The 18,701-nt window shown below is 44.7% G+C and overlaps 1 protein-coding gene across 20 annotated transcripts in view; it reads left to right on the top strand.

Moving 5' to 3' along the window:
- Positions 1-18,701, top strand: part of BMAL1 (basic helix-loop-helix ARNT like 1) — a 109,831-nt gene that overhangs the window by 30,159 nt on the left and 60,971 nt on the right. For 18 of the 20 annotated variants that reach the window (XM_024794461.2, XM_011750032.2, XM_024794460.2 and 15 more), the window contains exon 2: positions 2,497-2,569. The gene's annotated coding sequence lies outside the window, so the exon portion shown is untranslated. Of the gene's footprint in view, positions 1-1,485; positions 1,539-2,496; positions 2,570-18,701 lie in introns of all 20 variants that reach the window. The other 2 variants (XM_011750020.3, XM_071075065.1) reach the window with 1 other exon arrangement.

The raw sequence follows: 18,701 nt of genomic DNA, 5'->3' as shown, positions 1-18,701 counted from the left end.
AGATGTTAGACAGGCAAGACTTGGTGGCCAGATGGAGGTAGGGAGAAGCTGGTCTTATGGAAGATTCCCCACTGCCAACAAGGGCATAAAGAATGAGTCTCTGGAAGGCTAGCCTTATCTTTGGAAACATTATTAGGTGTTGGCATACTCGACGTACCTTATTGCTTCTTCAGAAGTGTTAGTGTTGTTGGCTTCTTGTGGTATCCAGCTGGAAAAGGAAGCTGATTGATTGGATTTCCCTCCCTTTAAAGAGCTTCCTTTTTTGAGAAATCAGATGATAGATGATACAGTCAGGACTGCCAGTGGAGAAATAGGTGGGGGAGAGGAGGACTCTGGCTTGGAGACTGACTCTCCTGCTCCGAGCCTGCCCCGAGGCCTGTGAGTCTGCTTTAGGCACATTCGTCCTTTTGGCATCATCCTTGCTGGGAAGGCTTTTAAGGGATTTAAGGAAAGAAATGACACAATCTGATTCATGTTGCACCAGATTTCCTCCTCTGTTCAGAATAGAGTATGGGTGGAGGTAGAGTGACTCCAAGAGTAGCAGCAGGGAAGCAGGGCACCAATTAGGAGACTATTGCAGCAATCTAGGATGGGGACGGTGGAGGTGGTGAGAAATGGCCACATTCTGAATACATTTTAAAGGTAAGAACCAGTTTTAGTGAGGATTAGATACAGAGTGAGAGAGAAAGGAGATGAAAATGACTCCCAAATTTTTGGTCTGGGCAGCTGGAAGAACATTGTCTTAAACTGAAGCGGATATGACTCTGGGAGGAGCAGGTCAGGGGTCTGTGTTGTCTCACCGTGTCTTACACAAAGCTCCCATCTACTTCTTACTTGACACAAGCAGTTGGATATCCTGGTCAGGAGTTCAGAGGAGGGGTCCAGGCTCGGAGAGAAATCTGAGCATCATCAGCATGGAGGTGATATGTGTGAATTCAAGAGACTAGTTGAGATCACCAAGGGAGTGACAGAGAAGAGATGAAAACAAGGACTGAACACTCTGACATAAGAGGTGGGGAGATAAGGAAGAATAAGCAAAGAGAAGGAGCAGCCAGTGAGGTGGGTAGAAAACCAGGAGAGCTAGAGGGCATGATTAAATGGTGTCAAAGCTGCAAGGTAAGGACTGAGACTTGACCAATGGATCTAGCAACATGCAAGACAGGCCTAATGCATGCTGTTGGACCTAAGTTTAACTTTGCAAATAAGTCATAGTTCCTTTCCAGAAGGAGAATATAATTTTGCAAAAACAGATCATTTAAGATTTATTGAAATAAATCTAAAAAGATGTGAAGATAGTACCATAGGAATCCAGCAGAAGGAAACAGGGCTTCTGGCTTTTGTGGGGAGGATTGAGTCACATTCATTCATATATTCATTAATTTATGTATTCATTCATTTGACAAAAACTTATTGGGTGCCAGGGGTTGCGGGGAGGAGGGAAGAGAGAGTTGTTGTCTAGTGGGTATAGAGTTTCGTTTTTTGCAGATGAAAAGAGTTCTGGCGATGGCTGGTGGTAATGGTTGAACAACAATATGAAGGTACTTAATACCATTGAACTGTACACTTAAAAATGGTTAAGACTGTAAATTTTGTGTGACATGTATTTTCTCACAATTAAAAATGGAGAGAGATTTAAAAAAAGCACTTTTGGGGGCCCCATCATGAACTTGGCCTGGGATATGATGTTTGAAATGGATGCACCATCTCAGTAGATGGAAGTAATGTGGAGAAAAGTGGAGGAAGATGTCCATCTGAGAGGGTTTTGGGAACTACCAGTCCTGTTTGTCTGGATAGTAGGGTCTATCGGGGGAAACCAAGCAAGTTGAGACTGCAGCCGGGCCAGTTGGTGCAGGCCCAGCATCCTGGGCTGTGGAGTTGGGCCTGCCTTCTTAGATTCTGGGAGCCTCTGGTGGTTTCTGCCCAGGGGAGTGTCATTCCAAAGGTGTGTATTTAGATTAATTTCATTAGTCCTTCCTGTTTAAACCATTGCCTGTTAAAGGCAGTGGGGTTGAGGTATTCATTTTTATGGTGAAAATTCTGGCCTAGCAGAATTTTAGATATCCAAGCATGTTTTAATGAATTGAGTAGGTTATTTTTCCATCCATTTTACAAGTATTTATTGAGGAACATCTAAGTGCCGGTAGTGTTCTAGGCAGTTGGGGGTATAGAATGGGGTGAACTTAATAGATCTCTTCTCTTGAAAAGCCTACAGTGTAGAGAAACCCCCTCTCCTTCCTAAACAAGAAGTTATGCCACAACGTGCCATGTGTTACCATAGGCATGCTACTAGCGTTCCATGGGTGCTGAGAGGAGGGGGTGCCTGGCCTGCCTGGAACACTGGGGAGGCTTATAGGTAAAAACTGCCCAGTGGATTTAAAGGACAAGCAGGGATTTTCTAGGCAAAGAAGCAGAAATGGGCATCCCAGGAGTATGGTAAATCAAAACATATTGGGTGCTGTGAATTTAAAGCTAAACTTTTATTTCATTGGCTTTTAGGTGGTGCTGGCTAGAGTGTATACGTTTGGACCCAAGCTTAACTTTTCCAATGTGGAATCCTGGGCCTTCATTGGTAAGTTTGTTTGATGCCTTCTTACCAAATTATGCTATCGAGGATTGGTATTTGGAATGAAAGGCAAGGTAGTTATCATTGGCAAGTTCTTTGTGGAGGTTACCAGTCCTGGACCTGGAGAAGCCTGTAGGGCAGGCTGAAGGGGTACATAGGAAAAGTGAAATCTCACTGTAGGTTTCTGTGGTAGATGCAGAGAGGGAGGCCACAGGAAGGGAACCAAGGGGTGCGGGGGATGGATGCAGCTGGCCTTATGGAGAGGTGGAGCTTTGGCTCTGGTTTGAAGGGCAAGCTAGATTGAAAAAACTCCAGGGAGGAGTGAAAGATTTTCGGGGCTTGAGAACATAGAGGTGAGGTATAAAAAAAGTGGGCTTAGCAGCAGTCCTGTAGGAGCAAAATCTTCATCGAAAGGAGTCATGGGCAAGAACTGTGGTGCAATCTGCTGGCGTCTGACGATTCTAGTCCATCAGCAAACTTTTTCTGTAGAGGACCAGATGCTAAATATTTTTGGCTTCGTAGGCCATGTGGTCTCTGTCACAGCTACTCCACTCTGCTGTGGTAACATGCAAGCAGCCATAGATAATATGGAAATGAATGGGTGTGGCGGTATTCCAGTAAAATTTATTTACAGAAGCAGGTGGTGGGCTGGATTTGGCCTGCGGGATGTAGTTTACCGACTCCTTTTCTAGACCCTAAATGCCTGGCTAAGACACATAGACTTTATCCTGAAGGCAGTGGGAAGCCATTGAGGTTATTTTGGGCAAAGAAGTGAAGTGGCAGAAGTGATGTTTACATTTTAGGAACATCCATCTGATAGCTGGACAAGAGGCATGGGCCCCTTTTGGAAGGCAGCAGCAGTCATCCAGGCATGAGGTGTTGTGGTGAGCAGTAGTGAAAATGGAAGCAAAGGTTCAATGGAGGAGATACTGCAAAGGGAGAACCAATAGTGTTTTCAGTCTCTTAGACTTTAGAGGCAGGAGTCAAAGAGGATGAAAGTTTAGACTTGCTTGTTCACAGTGGTATCGTTGACAGAAATGTAGATGTTGGGGGTGGAGAGGAGTAGCTGATGCTTCTGGTTTTAGATATGTTGAATTCAAGATAACAGTAATCATCCATAAGAAATGTCCAGCAGAGAATTGGAAATGCAGGGCTGAGGCCTAGCCTGAGAAGATTAAGTCTAGAGGTGTAGAATGGAAGCCATAGGATTAAACACGGTCTCCCCAAGATGAGCAGTGGGCTGATTATGGGGAACATGCATAACTTTGGGATAGGAAGAAGATGGAAGAGACTCAGAGGCCATGGAGGAGAGTCCCAGGAAGGGAAGAGAATGGGGAGACCAAGGAGAAGGGACCTGAAGGGAGGCTGCTGAATTTGTGACAAGGTCTTTGCAGATGGCCTTGAGGAATGTAATGTCACAGAAGGGGAAGGAAAGAGGAAGCCAGGTTACATGGAATTGGACATAAATGAAGGATAAAGAATTGAGATGTTACAAAAATAGACCACTTATAGAAGGTTTAGGTAGTAAAAGAAGGGAGATACATAAGATTTAGATACTTGCTTGTCAGAATAACCTTTGCTTTAGCTTTGAGGCAGGCAAAGCATGCTGTGACCAGTTCTCATTTCCTTCTTTGGAGCCAAGCTGTGTTTGGGAGTTTGTGTGTACTGTAGGCTTGTGATTGTATTCTTATGCTCCCTTTTGAGGTGTGGTGTTCGTAACTCTGCCACAACTTGCACCACGGAATCCAGCCCATGTCTGGACCCTTGCCATGAGACAAGATGTGATCTGTTGGGGGAGTAGTTGCAGTTGTATAAGTTAGAGGAGAAAATAGAGTGGACCAAAAATTGAAATAAACCTTCTTACTGCAGAGTCTATCCAAATATGGGGACTTGAGGATAATTCCTCCACTCATGATTGAATTACGTTTCAATTTGTGCTCTGAGTATTTTGAGTGTACCTTCTTTGGTTTGAATTCTAAGTAGTTTTTGACTTGGTTTGTGTGAATATAGCAGTTAGAGAGCTGGTAATAAAAGCAACAGGTGTAACTGGTTTAGAGCCATGATTTATTGAACACTCATGATGTACTAAGTCCTGTGCTAAGTGCTATTGTGTATCATCCCATTTCATCTTTGCAATGACCTATGTGGGGGAAGTTATTAACAGTATTCTTATTTCAGCCAGAAATAAGTCTTAGTTGAATAACCTATGCAAGGTTACAAGGGATTTGAACCCAGGTCTGTATAATCCCTGGCTTATGCTACTTCCTGCTTTTTCTCGCCTGTGTCTGGAATTTTTCCTCCTACTAATGTAGAAGGACTAGAGATAGATTGAGTCCCTCAGGTTAAATATTCAGAGCCTGTAGTGGGTGTTTCCTCTCCTTAGGAGTCTATTGAAAGGGCAGAAGAAGTGTGGGAAGTCTGGAAGAGACTAAGGCCAAACCTCAAACACTTACTTTAACTGTTTCCCCAGATAAAATTTAGTTGAAGGCAGCAGCCTTGGGCTTGGAAAGAAAATAGCACTAGAAGGCATGAGAGTCAGATTCCAGTCCTAGCATTATGACAATTATAATGTCATTTTTGTTTAAACTCTTGGCATTTCTCTCCAGTTACCTCCAGCTTTGAGCTCCAAAGGCAGGCTCCTATTTTGTCTTGGTTTTCACTGTATCCCCAGTATCGTAGCACAGAATCTGGCATGTAGTATGTTATGTACTCACTAATTATTTATTGCTTCAAATGAACCAAAGGACTTGGTAAAAGGTGCTTAGCCTCTCAGGCACTGCTCTTGGCACCATGGTTGTAGAGGTGAAACAGGATGAGGTCTCTGCTGTCGTGAAGCAGACGTCTACATGTGTGAGATGTAGAATGTGACATCAGCTATGATTATGCTCTGAAATAAAAGACAATGAGACCAGGGTGAAGAGGGAAATGCCTGTCCAAGAAGTGAGACAGTGAGCTTGTTTGGGGGTAAAATCCATAAAATTCCTCTTGGGGTGACTACAGATTTAATTATTTTGCTTGGCTGCCATTGCTAATGCCCAGCTGATTGCTCCCTGCAGTGAGGACTCCCACCCCAGGCCTCGTTTTCTTCAGCTCTGCTGAGTGTGCCTCTCCTGGGTTGGCTCCCGGTTCTCCTCCAGCTGCTCAGATCCCAGCCTCCACAGCCTGCTCTGCTGGTTCTCGGTTCTTTGTCCTTAGCTTCTGGTTTGGCTTGGTCCCTTTCACGTCATCCTTGACGTCCTCCCTGGGTGAGCTCATCCACCACTCACCCCTGTCTCGAAGACACCCAGATCTCCATGTCCGGCCTGAACCTCCTCCCAGTCCACATTCCTAGTGGTCTGCCCTGAGGGCACCTCAACCTGTCTGTCCCCTCCAGAGAGCCACATGCATCTTTCTCCCTGTGCTGCCTGCTTGGTCCACACCCCTCAGTTGCTTCTGCTTCAGTAGTCGTCCTGGCCTTGTCTTTTCCCTCATGTTCTCTTGGTTACCACATCCTGAAGAGCTCATCTTCTAATTTGTTAACTCTGTTCTTCTCTGTCTCTCCACTCCTGTGTTTAGGATTCATCATTTTGTTCTATGACAGCCTCTTAATTGGTCATCCTGTGTTCATGTTTTTCCTCCCTCACTCCACTGCCCACATTCCTATCAACATATTTCTAACACACGTCTGATCAGAGCTCTCTTCTGCTTAAAACTCTCCAAGAGCTCCTCATTGCTTAGAAAGTAAAAGCTAACCCTCTTCGGTGGGCCTGCAGTCTTCTCATCATCTGGCTTTTGGCCCCCTGCAACTTTTGCCCCCCCACCCCCACTGCGCTTTGGGTTTTCCTTTTTCCCTAACTCACATTTCTAACCTCAGCCCAGTTACCAACAGCCATCACCTCCTAGTGTCTTTGCAGTGCTGGGCCCTCTCCTGGGAATGGCGTGGTTCCTGTTCACACTTTGGGAACTCAACTCCAGTTTCCCCCAACTCTTCAGGACACCATCCTTCCCTACCCGGCACCTCTCCATGACCTGGAAATGACCTTCCTCCTGGCTCCCAGAACGCCCTCATGTCTTTCTCTCTTGCAAAGCACTTATCATAAGGTGTTACTGTTGATTTACTTATCTGTTATGCTCAGCAACCTGAGCTCCTTAAGGGTGGAGACCACACACACACACACAAACACACACACACACACACACACACACACGCACACATGCACACTCTCTCTCTCTCTCTCGCGTGCGCGCGCGCTCTCTCTCTCTCCCCCCGTCTCTCTTTCTGTCTCTCTCTGTTCTAAGTGCCAGCATAGTTTACCTGGCTCAGGAAGTTTTTGTTGAAAGAGTGAGGACTGGTCTGTTTGTGCAGCCAAGCAACAGATTTATAATGTGATAAAATGTACTTGAAATGGGAAGTTCATTGGCCATTGGGTTTGTTGGGGCGCTCTTCTTGTCAGCTTTGAATGCAGGACAGGTTGTGTTGGGCTTGAGTTTGTGACTGCCTGTTGTGTCTCCCAGCATGCTGAGACCTCAGGAATGTCTCTTCTCTGTATTCTTTGCCCCTGACTTTCTATTTTTTTAGCTCTTGTTGTTGATGGACCGCTAATAGCAATTCAAAATGAAAAATAATCCATCAAGGAATTCTCAGGAATGAGGTCCACCCACCTTGGTCCTGGATGAATCCCAAATTTCCTAAATCAGCCAGAATATCTATTCTTGCCAACCACTGTCTGATAGCCTTTTTTCCCAGCTTAATCCAGCTGAGAATGCTTTTCTTGAAGGGTGAGTATACTTAGTGGCCCTTCATGGAGGTGCCTGAGGGCCTCTTTGTCTTTGTTTTAAACCTTGTAAACTCCCCAGTGAATACTGAGGAGTCTAACAAATAGGAAGAAGCTCTGACCCCAGGGGTCCCAAGTCAGTGTCTGTACTTTGCATGGGAGCTAGCACAATGCACCTAGCCAATAGCACATAAACTCTCATGTTTTCATTCAGGGCCTTAAGCTTGATGCTTGTTGTGTCTTCTTCACTTCCTAACTCTGCCAGAGACCTAAGAAGTTGTGCCAAGAGTGCAGCTTTTATTTGGGGGCTCACAGTAATCTAGGAAAGCTTTTCGGAAGAGAGCCATTCTCAGCCCCGAGGTGTCCTGCAGACCAGGGCCCTCCAGCAGGCTCTTGGAGCTGCTTTCCTTGGCTGGAAATGCTTGTGTTGCTGCCTCCCCTTGTAGGGACTTTCCATACGCTGTTCCCTCAGCCTGGAATGCATTTTTCTCCTGGTTTGCCTAGCTTATGCCTGTTTACCCTTTGGAACTCAGCTGATTGACCTGCCTCCTCCTCAGAAGCCCTCCCACCTCACTGATAAGAAGGCTAGGTCTTGTCCTCACCATTCTCATGCCAGCATCTAGCGCTTATGGGCTGCTCACCTTGTGTCAGGCACTGTTAGAGTGCTTCATGGGTAACTACTTTGTATTAGGGGCTTGGTAGATGTTGGCTGAGGTAAATGTCATCATTATCCCAAAGACACTGTGTGAGGAAACTGAGGCCTTGACCCATTGAGTAGGTGACAGAGTAGGAGTTTATCCCAGATGCTGGGCTGTGGATTTCTGCTCTGACCCTTTCTTCTCTACACTACCGTTCCCTCTGCTCCAGGTCCTTGCAGTCTGTCCTTTTTCAGCACTTGTCACGGAGGTCATGACCTCTGTTCATGTGGTTATTTGATGAATGAATGTTCGCTCCCTTGCTGGGCAGCCCCTTTGAGCCCCAGGATGGCGGGAGTACGTAGGACTCTAGACAGCTGCTCAGCATGGAGTTCACCGAGAGCCTGTGGGACTGCCCACTTGCCCACAGCCGCTTCTTGCCTTTTGCATCACAGGAGTGTGGGCTAGGACCATAGAAGAGCCAGCCCAGGCCTCCCCCTTTCTGGAGCTCACTGGGTACGTGCATGGGGTTTGGCCCTCACCCTCGCTTCCATGGTTCTGCACCAGAGCCAGCTGTGCTGAGGAAACATCTGTGCCTTGTTAAGGTCTGTTCCTTCTGCCCACTCCCTTTGCCCTTTTCTCTACCTTACAACCCCTTTGCTGCCCTTCTTTAAGGAAAGAGGCTCCCTTTGCCTCTCAGGGCAAAACCAGCTGCCCTTCTCCTGGTCTTCTTGATCTGCACACACTCTGAGGATGACTGCCCATGGCGGGTCATGATGGTCCGTGTGCCCTGGACTTTGGTTTCTGTGGCAGAGCAGTACTTTGTACAGTCAGGGCTCATGGCCCTATAGGAGACTGAGGGAGAGCCTGAGGTCATTACCTTAAGAGAAGCTGCTTCATGGTGCAGTTTGTGTGTGTGTGCATGTATGTGTGGATGTGTGCTTTTTTCATGCATGGCGTTTTTATTTGTGTTATTTATCCCCCTGCTGTATCTCCATCTCTCAGAGGTCTAACATGGGGCTTTGAATAGTGGATATATCATAGCTCTTGGCAAAGTCTTCTCCCCTCCTGATCTGAAGGTACCTCCCTTTTCCCCTACCCCTCACTTTGGTACCTTGGCGTCTTCACGGGGTTGTTATGACTACCAGGACACTCTTCTCAGACCTCATTGAGATTGCAGTGATGTGAAAACTCTACCTAGATTCTAGCCAGCTGGGCAGGGGCCTGGCAGCAGGGGAAGCCTGGTTCCCTAGGGCACCTCACCAGGCCTCCAGGGCTCTCTAGGGCCAGACTGGCTGAGCTTCAACTGACTCATACTGTTTTTGACTGGGAAAAATAAAATGTTTAAATGGCTTCTGACCAAATGGGGAAAGTGGATGTGGGAGGAAGAGAAGGGGGACGTTAGCCACACCCTAGGTACATTTGCCAGCAGCAAACTGAGATGGGCTTATAAAGTGCGGCTGGCCTCTAAGACGCCTCCTTCAAGGAGCATTCAGCACACTGGTCTCAGGCTCTGGAGGCCCACCTGCTTCAGAACGTCAGCTCCATGTCTGTCTAGCATTGTGACTTAAGACAAACCCACCAAGCTCCCTTAGCCTCCATTTTCTCATCTGTAAAATGGGATTGTAATCATTAGAATAACCTTTATAAGGTTCTTGTGAGAGTGGAATGAAAACATGCTTAGCACTGTGACCGGCATGTAGAAAGCACCAAATATTTATTATCTGTTATTGTTGTTGTTTGTCAAAGTATTGTTAATAATAACTATAAGAAGACTTTGGAGCAGATATAAAGTCTAAAATGTAGGCTGTGATGAAAGGGAGATGCTATGTAAGAAAATTGCTTTTTGAATTGCACATTATATCCAGATACTATTATTAGCACAAGTGTATCTATTATTGTTTTGTCTTTGAAAAAAAATGCTGGAGCACAATTTTATGATGTTGAGTCTATGTCCTTTGTTGTTTTGGAAAGAGGTTTATCACATTGGCCTTTATTGGAATCTTGTCTAGTGAATGCATGACTCACATTGGTGACCCTGGGTACCAAATGCCTGGACAGCACCTGGCAAAGAAGAGCCATTATTTCCATGGTCACTATTGTTTAAAATGTTTATGGTAAACAATACCTGATAGGAAGTTCTTAGAGGTTTATTGACAGTAAACTGTCAGGAATGCACTGAGTTATTATTTACTCTAGACCTGAGAAATTCTCCCCCTCCAAGTTTTGTGCCTTGTATAGCTAAATAAATATAAAAAATTTCCTTAGAATTTGATATAAACAGCTACCATTGTCTTCACAAATATGTTAGAAATATTTTCTTAATAGCAGCTACTTGACCGTTTTGTTTTTTGTCTCCATTCTGTACCGTTGCTCTGTCTCTTCCCATCTTTCTGAAAATAAAAGTGAGCCAAATTCACCATTTGAAAAACACATAGATACTTTTAGGCAGAGGTTGAAAACTCTCTACCCTCTGGCTGCATCTGGCTTGCAGATGTGTTTTGTTCAGCACTCATAGTGTTTTAAGATGTTTAAATTAGTGGCCAACATTTAAAAATGGGTGGATTTTGAATCAAAATCCAGATTTCCAACTCTTCGTGAAAAATCGAAGGTCTGGTGGGCCTGGGCCCATCTTCCTTGTGGCAGTGTGGAAGAGTGGTGGTCCCTCTGCTGGGAGCTTGTTTCTCCAGCCTGCCCCAGGCTGGCCCAGCCTCCCTGTACCTTTCCATGGCCTGCTTAGCCCCTGTAGGTAATTGAGTTTGTAGTCTCTGCTTAATATAACTAATACCCCTTAGATACTGTGCATCAATTTAGAATTATTTCCACTAGCGACTGTGACCATAGGTAGGAAGGATATTTTACTTGCTAAGTTGTCTTTCTTATGATAGCTCAAATGGCTATAATAGTATTTTAGGCTCTTTTGGATTTAATAGAATTACCTTCTCTCCTCTCTGTGGGATTTCCTCATTAATTTTAAAAAAGTGTTCAGCAAAGCTTATATATCAACATAAAATTTTAAATAATGCAGGATATAAATTTCAATAGCTACTATTGAAGGGAGGTTGCAAACAAGTGAACTGCTTTAATTCAATAATTTATGGTGTTGTAAATTTGAAAAATAAAAGATACTTAGTTTTTTTTTTTTTTTTTAGAATAAAATAATTAAATAGTTGACCTTTGGCAGAGTCTTTGTTGAAATAGGCAAGGGGTTTGAGCTTCTCAGAACTTGAGACCACTGCCTTCTGGAGTCTTTCCTCAGATGAGTCTGTGCCTCCCGCTAGCTAGTGCACGCTCAGCACTGTGGCCACATGCAGAGGGCAGAGAGAAGACTCAGCTTCCCATGGTGGTCACTGTAGTCAGGGGGTCCTTGCAAATACCAAAATTTTAAAAAATTACTCTTTTCTGAGTTTTTAAAAACTTTTTTGTTTTTGTCATCACAAAAGTAATAAACACTTGGGATAAATTCAGACAACACTGAAGTGCTTTAACCTAAGCAACAAAATCTTCCGTAACTGCCCTCAACCTTTTCCAGCCATTCCTCAAACATAAGCACTTTTGAGAGTTTGCTTCTTATACTCCTGGACTTCCGTGTTTGCTTGTTTCTCTCCACCCCTACCCTTTGCCCTCAACCACAACATAGGTACTTTCCCTTTTATTTTCTAAAGATAGACTCTCCCTGTGCATGGTGTTCTGCAACTTCCATTTTACAGCTGTCAATTATTTTGGTTATTTTTCCAAGTCCATATGTAAAGATCAATGTACTTGTTACTTTTAAAAGTTGTACTCCATGTTATGGTTTGTATGTTAAGTAAATTTCATTTTGTATTGGTAAACACTCAGGTTGTTTCTGATCTTTTGCCATTGCAGCCACTGCTGCTGTGGAAATTTTTGTGCACACCTGTGAACTTTTGCATGAGGTTTTCTTTGGTATAGATACATAGAAGTAGGACTTTCGGTTTAAATGGTTTACTATTTAAAGTTTGAATCCATATTGCCAAATTACCCTCCAAAAAGGCTGTACCAATTCATGCTCTTCCTAGGAACATCCCATTATGGCTTTGCTAATCTAGTTTTTGCTTAAACATGTATAAGAAAAGTAAATCTTAAAAGCCTCACAAAAAATGCCATCAAAATTACATGTTTATCTTAGAAAAGCATTCAAAATATATGTCTGTAGATTTAATTATATGATTTTTTATGTCTTGACTTTGATGATGGTTATCATCCTGCAGGGTGACAAAAAAGTTCCCTAAATACTGTACACAATTATTAAATAATTATTAAGGATATCAGTAGCACCGGGTAGCCTTTGGAAGAATTACAGCCAAATCACAGCTTCCTTTTCCACAGCTCTGCCAGATTGGCTTGTCTTTCCCACCGAGGGCTGAGCCATTAATACTGAGGCCGGGTCAGCATTTGCAGGGACCCTGCCAGGGAGTACCAGGCCTTGGGCCCCAGAGACCTGGGAAGCGGGAGATGGCAAGTGACTGCTGTGAGGCTGAGACAAAGTTTTTGCCTACAACACCCCATAGCTTTTTCGTTTACTGAGCTAGATGAGGAAAGGAAAGGGAAGTGATATTCTCAGACTTCTGGTGGTCACTTTTGTTCATGGATTTCTCACAGGAGTGCTAACGTTTAGGCTCATGTTCACGAAGGTTTGAAACCTTAGCATTTGGGAAGGATCTGCAGATTCTCAGCCAGGGGCCTTAACTGATCACAGGTAGTTGTGAACTCTTGGTCCAGGCTATATTTCAAGGCTCCTTCTTAGAAAGAACAGGTCAGGTTACCACGTGCTAACTCCATGTGAAATTTTGAATTCTACCTTCTCTAGCCCTCCTCTCTGGCTCCGAGCTGGTATCTGGCATTTGCAAACAGTTTACCCTTTGTTGACTTCTTAGAACTAGCCTCACTTTTATGAGGCTGAGTAGACTTGATGCCCAGGCCATTTATCCTTTGAGGGTGCCCTCAGCTTCATCAGACCTATGCTGGGCAGTCTGGCGTAGTGGAAAGAGGCACTTGGAGCCAGACAGACCTGGGTTTAAATCCTGACATCATCACATTTACTAACAGTGTGACCCTTTGGCTGATGACCTGACCTCTTTAAGCATCAGTGTCTCCTTCTACAAAGTAGGGACAGTAATTATTTCCCAGGGGCATTTTGAAGTATATACGAATTAATATTTGTCAGGTGCCTCTCAGATGTTCAACACAGAATGAATAGTGTATAAATATGAGTCCTCTCTCATCTTCCTGCTGTAGAGAGAAAGTTCCTTGGGGATGCTCCAAGCTGGTGGCTACTGGCTGAGGATCCTGGAGTGAGAGGAAGGCTACCATGTAAACCCAGAGATGAATCATACACAATGTGTATTCTCAGGAGCTTAGTATTTGATACGGGAGCCTAACAAGCAAATAGTGTGTTCAGTAATAGGAACTAATTAATAGAGGAAAGATTAACCTTCTAGGTGGGTGGGGTTGAAAAGTAGGTGGGGTATTGAAGGTTCAACAGGAGTCTGACAGAGAAGACAGACTATAAATAATTAATATACAGCTGTATCCACTAGAGATAAAGTTACATTGTTTTTTATGTACATGTTGACTTCTTTTGGACTTGCCAATACACTGATATATTCAAATTCAGCTCCTCTCTTTTTCCCTTTCCTTTTCCCTTCACTCTGCCTCTCCCCCAGCCCTGCCTTGAAATATTCAGCCACTGAAAATTTCTTAAAGAATTTCTTTATACTTTAGTAAGTCATCAGAGGATACTAATTCACCCTACTGAGATTTTACAAGAACTTTGGTGTAGCTGGGGTTTTTTTTGCATTCCTTTTTCTACAGTAAATATAAGTTCTTCTGAGTTGCCCAGTAATGAACAAACTACCAACCATTTGATGTTTACTGCGTGACTGCTGTGTACCAAGCACATGTGCCATTTCACTTAGTCCCCAGAATGTCAGAGCAGCTTTGTGAAATGGGCTGCCCATTCTTTCTTATGGATGAGGAAACTGAGGCTTAGGGAGGTTAATATACTGAATATTATCCATGTAGTGAGTAGGAAAGCCACAGTTCACCTCCAGGGTCTTTTTCTCCCTCTTTGCTGCCTTGCTTGGGGTTCAGCTTCTAGTAGGCAGACAGCAGACGTTTGTCTGAACATACGAGAGCACTGCCTGCCATGTGCCAGCCAGTTTGATTTGTGCTGCTGGTTTTGTAACCCACATGGGGCAATGACAGCTGCTCAGTTACTTTCCTAACTATTAGTGGGGCCCCAGGGTCACACATCAGTCATAATTGACAAAAAACACAATTTCCCTTTCCTCTCAACTTTTATTTCTAAGGTACTTGTAAGCAGATAGATTAGATTGTTAGCTTTTTAATTTTTTGCTTTATCTCCGCCCTTTAAAGACTATGTGAGAGAATACACAGTGCCCTGAGAGCCTGGCCTGGAAATCAGAAACTTAGATTCCAGCTTCGGTTCTGCTGGTAACTCCTCAGTCGTTATGGGTAAATAACATTCCCTTTCCAGAACTACTAGAGTGTGTCCTTGGTGCAGTCTGGGGTTCAGGTGGTCCTAGGGATCCTGCCTACTGCATGAACCCGTATCAACTGTGTGAGGCTGGAAGGAGCTCGGCGTTGGTGTTGGGCAGGCCCAAGTGAGCATCCTGGCTCCTATACTCCCCAGCTCTGTGACCTTGGGCTAATCACCTGACTCCCTGATGCTTGTCCTTGTCTGCAAAGGAAGGCTAAGAGGACCTGCTTCCCAGGATCACTGTCCAGATTGAATGAGAAGGAATGTCGGCTTCCTTCCCTCTGTCTCCAACTCCTGAGTGCACTGGTTTTGGACTAACTGGGTGTTTCAGCAGTTGAAACCAAAACACCTTCATTAGGTACAGGGTTCATTACACCTCGCAACACCCTGAGATACTCAACATTTAGATTTCTTGAAGCTCTTTTTTGTTAAGAAACTCCTCAAAGGAAGATACTCTTCTGCCCCATTGAGCTTTATTAGTGCTTCAATGACAGCACCTTATTTTTTCACTTTCTCCCCTCCCCCGCAGACAGAAGCTGCAGTGTGAATCAGTTTGCATTTATATAATTTATTTTGCATTTCTTTGCAGAGAGGAAAACTCCATTCATTTAGCAAATGTCCATCGTGCCCAGGCCTTATGTTAGGTGAAGGGATTCAGAGAGAAATAGAGTCACTGACCTCAAGAAGCACACAGGGAGGAAAGGTATAAATACATAAAGTGACACATGGGTTTGTCCTGTCACCAATGTATGCAGTAGGTGCTGTGGGAGAAGAGAGGATGACACTGGTTCTCTCTTGGAGGACCTCATAGAGAAGAGGTGACTTGTGAACAAGTCTTTTTTATTTTTTGGAGAGAGGGTCTTGCTCTGTCACCCAGGCTGGAGTGCAGTGGCGCTATCCTAGCTCACTGCAACTTTGAAATCTTGGGCTTCAAGGGATCCTCCTGCTTCAGCCTCCCAAGTAGCCGGAACTACATGCATGTGCCACTTGCCTGTCTGATTTTTTTTTTTTTTTTTTTTTTTGTAATTTTTTGTAGAGACAGGGTCTAGCTATGTTGCCTAGGCTGATCTTGAACTCCTGGCCTCAAACGATCCTCCCACCTTGTCCTCCTAAAGTGCTGGGATTATAGGCATGAGCCACTGCACCGAGCCGTTGTGAGCAAGTCTTAAAAGATGGGTAGGAAGGAGTCTATCAGCTGTAGAAGTAGGAAGGGCCCAGGCGGAAGGAGCACAGTTCAGAGGCTGGAGCCTTGGTAGGAGGTGACACACTAGGTGCATGTCTGGAGCTGGAGCCAAGAGGTGGAGGACCTGAGTGGCTTCATCTTGGCAGTCACCCATATATTGGCAAGTCCCAAATCTTTGTTACCAGCCCAGATTGTCTTCCCGAGCCCCCAACTCCTATACCCACTGCCCATTCAGCAGCTGACTGCATGTTGAAGTGTAGTGATCTTCCCAGACGCAACATAACTAAACAGAAGTCTTGATTTGTTCTTTAAAAAACAAACACAAAACTAACCTTGTTCCTCCTCAGTCTTCCCCATGTTATGAGGTCCCATCATTTTCACCTGGCTCCCCAGGCCTAAAATGTGGGCATCATCTTTGATTCTGCTTCCTCCTATGTCCTTCACATCATCTGTTTGCAATTCTTTTTTTGTTTGTTTTACTGGTTTTAAAAATTACTTATTTATTTATTTGAGACCGAGTCTTGCTCTGTCATCCAGTCTGGAGTGCAATGGTATAATCTTGGCACACTGCAACCTCCGCCTCCCGGGTTCAAGCAGTTCTTGTGCCTCAGCCTCCCAAGTAGCTGGGATTATAGTTGCGCGCTACCACTCCTGGCTAATTTTTGTATTTTTAGTAGAGATGGGGTATCACCATGTTGGCCAGGTTGGTCTCGAATTCCTGACCTCAAGTGATCCACCTGCCTCGGCCTCCCAAAGTGCTGGGATTACAGGCATGAGCCACCACACCCGGCCAATTTATTTATTTTTAATTAACACATAATAATCGTACATATGTATGGGGTACATAGTGATGTTTCCATACATATAATCTATAGTAACCAGATTAGGATAATTAACGTATTTGTCATCTCAAACATTGCAGTTCTTGACAGCTGTTACTGTATGTCCTGGAAGCCACCACTGCTCCGTATTATTATTATTATTAGTTTCTTTGTCAACTAAACAGACAAGACCGCTGCTCTCTACCCGCGTTCAAATCTCCACTGTCTCTCAGCATGTCTCTGTCAGTTTTCTACGTAGGCAAAGAGATCTTTTAAAAAGCAAATATGTGTCATTTCCCTGCTCTAAACTCTCCAGTGGCTTTCTGGCATCTTTGGAATGGAATCTAAACATCTCGCTGTGGCCTGCCAGCCCCTCCTGCTCATCTTCTCTGGTCTCATCACTTGGCACTCTCTGCTCACTCCATTCCAGCCGCTGCATCTTTCTTACTGTTCCCCTTGTTGCTTCATGGGCTTTGCACTTGCTGTCCTCAGCCTGGGCTGCTCTTCCCCAGACACCACCTGGCTCACCTTCACACCATGCTGGCCTCTGTTCAAGTGTTCTCCCACCTGTCTGAAAAAGCACCATTCTGCCCCCTCTCCCCGCTGCTTCAACCATTCTGTCCTACCTTGCTTTGGTTTCCTTCATTAGCACTCATCACTCCCTGACTTTATATGATATGTTTGTTTGTCTTCTTGTTTATGGTTTGTCTTACCCCACGAGAATATAAATCCATGAAGATGGGACCTGGTTTTATTATTGCATTCAGCACCCTAGGGCCTAAAACAGAGCCTGGCACACAGTGGGTGAACCTGAAACATGAGGTGGGTGGATGGACAAATGACTGAATTAATGCATGCCTGCTTGCAAGCGAAGACTTTGGAGTTTATTTCATAGGCAGTGCAAATCTAGTAGACATCTTTCAGGAGGTGAGTGACGTGGTCAGCACTTTTATTTTAGAAAGCCAGCTGGTGGCAGTGTGGGGGCTGGACTGTAGGAGGGAGGCAGCAGAATTACTTTAGCGGTTGTTAAAATTGTCCAGGAAATTGATGCTGAGTGTTGTGCTAGAGCTGTGAGGATGGAGAAGAGGGGACAGATGACAGGACCTGAAGATGACAGTACCTGAGTGTCTTTGATTTCTATTGGGATAACTTGGTATAGTGATTCCTTTATAAGAAAAGCAGGAGGGGACGATCTGGTCCAGGGAGAGATTGTTGACACTCCGTGGTGTTTTTCTCACCAAGCAAACCTAAGCCCTGGGATGCATGTTCTCTGCAGTGGCGTTGGCTTTCTGGGGAGTGACTCTGCTGCTCCGCAGCCTCCCCTGTTCCATTTTTTAATAAGAGAATAGTCAAGATGGTGGTGTCAGTGAGTGGGAGTCTTCTTCCCGCAGATGGATCCATTGATCTTTGCATACTCTAAGCCACACTAAATCATTGGTTCTTTTCTCTCAGTGGGTACATTTCACCATATTTGATTCTGCTCTGACAAATGCTGCTTTTTTTCTTTTTCTTTTTTTTTTTTTAAAGAACACCTAGACTGTGCTCAAGTTCCAGGTGGGGTTTACAGATAAATGGGGCTCCAGCATCTCCCTTCTTACAAACACACACAGGAGCCTTTGCCGTCCTTGGGTCTCAGGGAGGCAGACCGGCAACAGGCACACATTCCTGGCCCAGGTGTAGCCATGCTGTCTGGTGCTGCCTTTTGAGACCCTTTTTTGTGTGTGTGGGGGGGCTTGAATGATTCCTTCTTTCAAAAATTCAACCCTCTCCAAGTTTTGATGAAAAGCCTTTCATCTCTAAGTAAGCACATTATTTCCCATCTTGATGAGGTGTGTCCCCTCTGTGTCCCTGAGAGTGTGTCATTCCAGCCTTCTAAATTTTATTGTATTTTTTTAGGTTTTATTTTTTCAGACTAGTCAAGTGCAGTAGTGAGAAGCGGGGAAAGAGTAGAACAAGGGGCCGGGTGTGGTGGCTCACGTCTATAATCCCAGCACTATGGGAGGCCGAGGTGGGCGGATCACGAGGTGAAGAGATTGATACCATCCTGGCCAACATGGTGAAACCTCGTGTCTACTAAAAATACAAAAATTAGCTGGTCATCGTGGCACATGCCTGTAGTCCCAGCTACTCGGGAGGCTGAGGCAGGAGAATTGCTTGAACCCAGGAGGCGGAGGTTGCAGTTGAGCCGAGATCGTGCCACCTCACTCCAGCCTGGCAACAGA

Source organism: Macaca nemestrina, chromosome 12, assembly GCF_043159975.1.
Source record: "Macaca nemestrina isolate mMacNem1 chromosome 12, mMacNem.hap1, whole genome shotgun sequence".
In the NCBI taxonomy this organism is placed as follows: domain Eukaryota; kingdom Metazoa; phylum Chordata; class Mammalia; order Primates; family Cercopithecidae; genus Macaca; species Macaca nemestrina.
This window is presented reverse-complemented; position numbering and strand designations above follow the sequence as displayed.